This window comes from Aethalodelphis obliquidens, unplaced genomic scaffold, assembly GCF_003676395.1.
Source record: "Aethalodelphis obliquidens isolate GAN/ISIS:26980383/991018 unplaced genomic scaffold, ASM367639v1 scaffold14, whole genome shotgun sequence".
In the NCBI taxonomy this organism is placed as follows: domain Eukaryota; kingdom Metazoa; phylum Chordata; class Mammalia; order Artiodactyla; family Delphinidae; genus Aethalodelphis; species Aethalodelphis obliquidens.
In genome coordinates, this window is record NW_020837958.1 from 28,790,774 (window position 1) to 28,796,773 (window position 6,000).

Below are 6,000 nucleotides of genomic sequence, written 5' to 3' on the forward strand. Positions count from 1 at the left end.
AAAGATATAGACTGGCTGAATGGATACAAAACCAAGATCTATATATTTGCTGCCTATGAGAGACTCACTTTAGATAAAGAGACATATGCAGACTGAAAGTGAGGGGTTGGAAAAAGGTATTCTATGCAAATGGAAGTCAAAAGAAAGCCAGAGTAGCAATTCTTATATCAGACAAAATAGACTTTAAAATAAAGACTGTTACAAGAGACAAAGAAGTACACTACATAATGAGCAAGGGCTTAATCCAAGAAGTTATAACAATTGTAAATATATATGCACCCAACAAAAGAGAACTTCAATATAAAAGGAGAAACTGACAGTAACACAATAATAGTAGGGGACTTTAACACCCCACTTACATCAATGGACAGACCTTCCAGGCAGAAAATCAATAAGGAAACACAGGCCTTAAATAACACATTAGACCAAATGGACCTAATTGATATTTATAGAGCATTCCACCTGAAAGGAGCAGAATACACATTCTTTTCAAGTGCACATGGAATATTCCCCAGGATAGGTAACATGCTAGGCCACAAAACAAGCCTTGGTAAATCTAAGAAAATTGAAATCATAGCAAGCATCTTTTCTGCCACAGTGCTATGTGACTAGAAATCAACTACAATCAAAAACTGCAAAAAACACAAACAAGTGGAGGCTAAACAATATGCTACTAAACAAACAATGGATCACTGAAGAAATCAAATTGGAAAAAAATACCTAGAGACAAATGAAAATGAAAACGTGGTGATCCAAAACCTATGGGGCACAGCAAAAGCAGTTCTAAGAGGGAAGTTTATAGCAATACAAGCTTACCTCAGGAAACAAGAAAAATCTCAAATAAACAACTTAACTTTACACCTAGAGCAACAAGAGAAAGAAGAACAAACAAAACCCAAAGTTAGTAGAAGGAAAGAAATCATAAAGATCAGAGCAGAAATAAGTGAATAGAGATTTAAAAAAAAAAGTGGAAAAGATCAATGAAACCAAAAGCTAGTTCTTTGAAAAGACAAACAAAATTGATAAACCTTTAGCCAGACTCATCAAGAAAAAAAAGGGAGAGGACCCAAATCAATAAAATCAGAAATGAAAAAGAAGTTACAACTGACACCACAGAAATACAAAGGATCATAAGAGACTACTATGAGCAACTATACACCAATAAAATGGACAACCTAGTAGAAATGGGCAAATTCTTAGAAAGGTACATTATCCCGAGACTGAACCAGAAAGAAATAGAAAATATGAGCAGACCAGTTACCAGCACTGAAATTGAATCAGTAAATTAAAAACTCCCAACAAACAAAAGTCCAGGACCCAATTGTTTCAAAGGTAAATTCTACCATACATTTAGAGAAGAGTTAACACCCATCCTTCTTAAACAATTCTAAAAAATTGCAGAAGAAGGAACACTTCTGAAATCATTCTATGAGGCCATCATCACCCTGATACCAAAACCAGACAAAGATATCACAAAAAAGAAAACTACAGGCCAATATCACTGATGAACATAGATGCAAAAATCTTCAACAAAATACTAGCAAATTGACTCCAGCAATACATTAAAAGGAGCATACGCCATGATCAAGTGGGATTTATCCCAGGGATGCAAGGATTTTTCAATATCCGCAAATCAATCAACATGATACACCACATTAACAAATTGAAGAATAAAAACCATATGATCATCTCAATAGATGCAGAAAAAGCTTTTGATGAAATTCAACATCCATTTATGATAAAAACTCTCCAGAAAGTGGGCATAGAGGGAAGCTACCTCGACATAATAAAGGCCATATATAACAAATCCACAGCTATCATCTCAATGGTGAAAAGCTGAAACATTTCATCTAAGCTCAGGAACAAGACACAGCTGCCCACTCTCACCACTTTTATTCAACATAGTTTTGGAAGTCCTAGCCACAGCAATCAGAGAAGCAAAGGAAATAAAAGGAATCCAAATCGGAAAGGAAGAAGTAAAACTGTCACTGTTTGCAGATGATATGATACTATACATAGAAAATCCTAAAGATATCACCAGAAAACTACTAGAGGTCCTCAATGAATTGGATAAAGTTGCAGGATACAAAATTAACATACATAAATCTGTTGCATTTCTATACACCAACAATGAACTATCCAAAAGAGAAATTAAGGAAACAAAACCGTTCACCATCACGTCAAAAAGAATAAAATCCTAGGAATAAACCTACCTCAGGAGGGAAAAGACCTGTACTCTGAAAACTATAAGACGCTGATGAAAGAAACTGAAGACCATACAAACAGATAGAAAGATATACCATGTTCTTGGATTGGAAGAATCAGTGTTGTTAGTGACTGTACTACCCAAGGCAGTCTACAGATTTAGGGCAACCTCTGTCAAATTACCAATGGCATTTTTTACAGAACTGGAACAAAAAATTTTTAAATCTGTATGGAAACACAGAGGACCCCAAATAGCCAAAACAATCTTGAGAAAGAACAGAGCTGGAGGAATCAGGTTCCCTGACTTCAGACTATACTACAAACTACAAAACGGTATGGTACTGGCACAAAAACAGACACATAGATCAGGGGAACAGAATGGAGAGCCCAGCAATAAACCCATGCACTTATGGTCAGTTAATCTATGACAAGGAGGCAGGAAAATACAATAGAGAAAAGACAGTCTCTTCAATAAGTGGTGCTGGGAAAATTGGACAGCTACATATAAAAGAATGAAATTGGAACATTCTCTAACACCATATACCAAAATAAACTCAAAATGGATTAAATGTAAGACTGGATACTACAATACTCACAGAAGAAAACATAAGCAGGCCACTCTTTGACATAAATCATAACAATATTTTATTGGATCTGTCTCCTAGAGTAATGGAAACAAAAACAAAAATAAACAAACGGGACCTAATTAAACTTAAAAGATTTGCGTGGCAAAGGAAATCATAAACAAAGTGAGGAATTCCCTGGTGGTCCAGTGGCTAGGATGCTGCGCTTCCACTGCATGGGGCATGGGTCCGATCCCTGATCAGGGAAGTAAGATCCTGCATGTTGCACAGCGAGGCCAAAAAAAAAACAGAAAAAAGAAAAAGAAGAAAAGACAACCTACAGAATGGGGAGAAAATACTTACAAACAATGAGATTGACAAGGGATTAACCTCCAAAGTATACAAAAAGCTCATACAGCTCAATATCAAACAAATAACCCAATCAAAAAATGGGCGGAAGATCTAAATAGACATTTTTCCAAATAAGACGTACAGATGGCCAACAGGCACATGGAAAGATTCTCAACATCGCAAATTATTAGAGACATGCAAATTAAAACCACAATGAGGTATCACCTTATACAGGTCAGAATGGCCAAGATGAAAAAGTCTACAAATAATGCTGGGGCAGGTGTGGAGAAAAGCGAACCCTCCTGCACTGCTGGTGGGAATGTAAACTGGTGCAGCCACTATGGAGAACAGTATGGAGATTTCTTAAAAAACTAAAAATAGAGTTACCATGTGGTCCAGCATTCCCACTCCTGGGCGTATATGCAGAGAAAACTCTAACTTGAAAAGATAACATGCACCCGAATGTTCACAGCAGCACTATTTACAATAGCCAAGACATGGAAGCAACCTAAATGTCCATCAACAGATGAATGGATGAAGAAATGGTATATATACACAATGAAATATTACTCAGTCATAAAAAAGAATGAAATAATGCCATTTGCAGCAACATGGATGGACATAGAGATTATCTTATTAAGTGAAGTAAGTCAGACAGACAAATATCATATATTGCTTTATGTGGAATCTAAAAAAATTATACAGATGAACTTATTTATAAAACAGAAATAGACTCACAGACTTAGAAAACAAACTTATGGTAACCAAAGGGGAAGGGGGGGATAAATTTGGAATTTTGGATTATCAGATACAAACTACAGTATACAAAATAGATAAACAACAAGGACTGACTGTATAGCACAGGGAACTATATTCAGTATCTTGTAATAACCTATAATGGAAATGAATCTGAAAAGGAATATATATATATGTATATATATATATATAATTGAATCACTTTGCTGTACACCTGAAACATTGTAAATCAACTATACAATAGTTGAGAATAAAAAGAGAATAAGAAAATAATAAAATAAATAAAGGCATTGGAAATTAAAAAAGATAAATGTCTTTTTTAATAAATTGTGATAAAATATTTGCAGCAGATATGATAAACAAAGAATCCTTATTTCGAAAATAATGCTAAAGGAAAAACTGGACAAAGGACATCATTAGAGGAATTACACACACAACTAAGATTATATATAGCGAATGAAAATGAAAAATCGGTCATTCTCACCAGTGATCAAATCATTTCAAAGATAAATAATAATGAAACACTATTTGCTGAGTATCAGTTTTTTAGCAAAAATAACGCTCTCCAGGGTATGGTAAGATGGAGACTCTCCTGAACTGCCAATATTAATGGAAATTGGTACAACTTTTGGAAAGCAGTTATTTTTAAATTATTATTTATACAGTTTGACCTAGTTTAATCTCATTTCTAGGAATGGGCTTAAAATATTAGCCAGAGATAACATCAAAGTTTTGTGTACAAAGATACTAATCATAACATTTATTATTATGGGAAAAGTGAAAAGCATTCTAAATGCTCAACAGTAAGGAAATAGTTATTAGGTGGAACCATATAAAAATGCTGATATATTTGATTGTTATTGATATGCATAAATATCAATTTCATATTATTCAACCTAATGCATGACATTATGGTTTATTGTATGATGGAATTTCATGTAGCTATAAAATAGTGTTTATAAAGAATCTATAATAAAATGAGAAATGCTCACTACATCTAGTAGACTATAAAAGTAGAATAGAGAACTTTATTAATAGGATAAAACTAATTTTATAAAAGAAAAAGAAATGCATGTCTGTATGAGTATGTGTATATGTAATGATATGGAGAAAATATTATTTACCAAAACACCATTTGGGGAGAGTCCTGTAAGTATTTGGAGAAAATATCTTAATATACTACTTGGAGTGAGGTTTAAGACTCCATGCTGGATGTTCAAGTTCAAAAATCGGTAAACTTCCCTTTTTTTGTTGATTGTCATGATAGATTTGTGTATGTAAATTTGAATATAGGAGGTAGAGAAGAGCTGTACAGGAAGGAAAGAGTGATAGCAGAGCCAGGAAAGGGGAGTTACCTAGGAAGTTGGGGCAGGCTGCATTGAAGAAGAGTTTGGGGAAATAAAAATGTCTAAGATGAATTCTAAATTCATTAGCTGTGGAGAATGCCCACCAAAGACCTAGAGTCTGTCATACAGAGTGAAGTAAGTCAGAAAGAGAAAAACAAATACTGTATGCTAACACATATATATGGAATCTAAAAAAAATGTTCGGATGAACGTAGGGGCAGGACAGGAATAAAGATGCAGAAGTAGAGAATGGACTTGAGGACACAGGGTGAGGGGGGAAGGGTAAGCTGGGACGAAGGGAGAGAGTAGCATTGACATATGTACACTACCAAATGTAAAATAGATAGCTAGTGGGAAGCAGCTGCATAGCACAGGGAGATCAGCTCAGTGCTTTGTGACCACCTAGAGGGGTGGGATAGGGAGGGTGGGAGGGAGGTGCAAGAGGGAGGGGATATGGGGATATATCTATATATATAGCTGATTCACTTTGTTATACAGCAGAAACTGACACAACATTGTAAAGCAATTATACTCCAATAAAGATGTTAAAAAAAAAGAAAAATCTGCAGTGAAGTCAGCTTACTTAAGCTTTTTTTTATCTTTTCCTCTTCTCCCTCACCTTCTCTCCCCTCCCTTCCCCTTCTCTGTCTCTCTGTCTCTGTCCCAGCTAATGACGGAGTAGATGTATCTGGGTTACAAATGCACAGAAAAATCAGAGAGACATAATGTAAAATGTTAACGGTGTTTTTCTTGGGTGATGTTGTTTTGTTTTTTCTTCT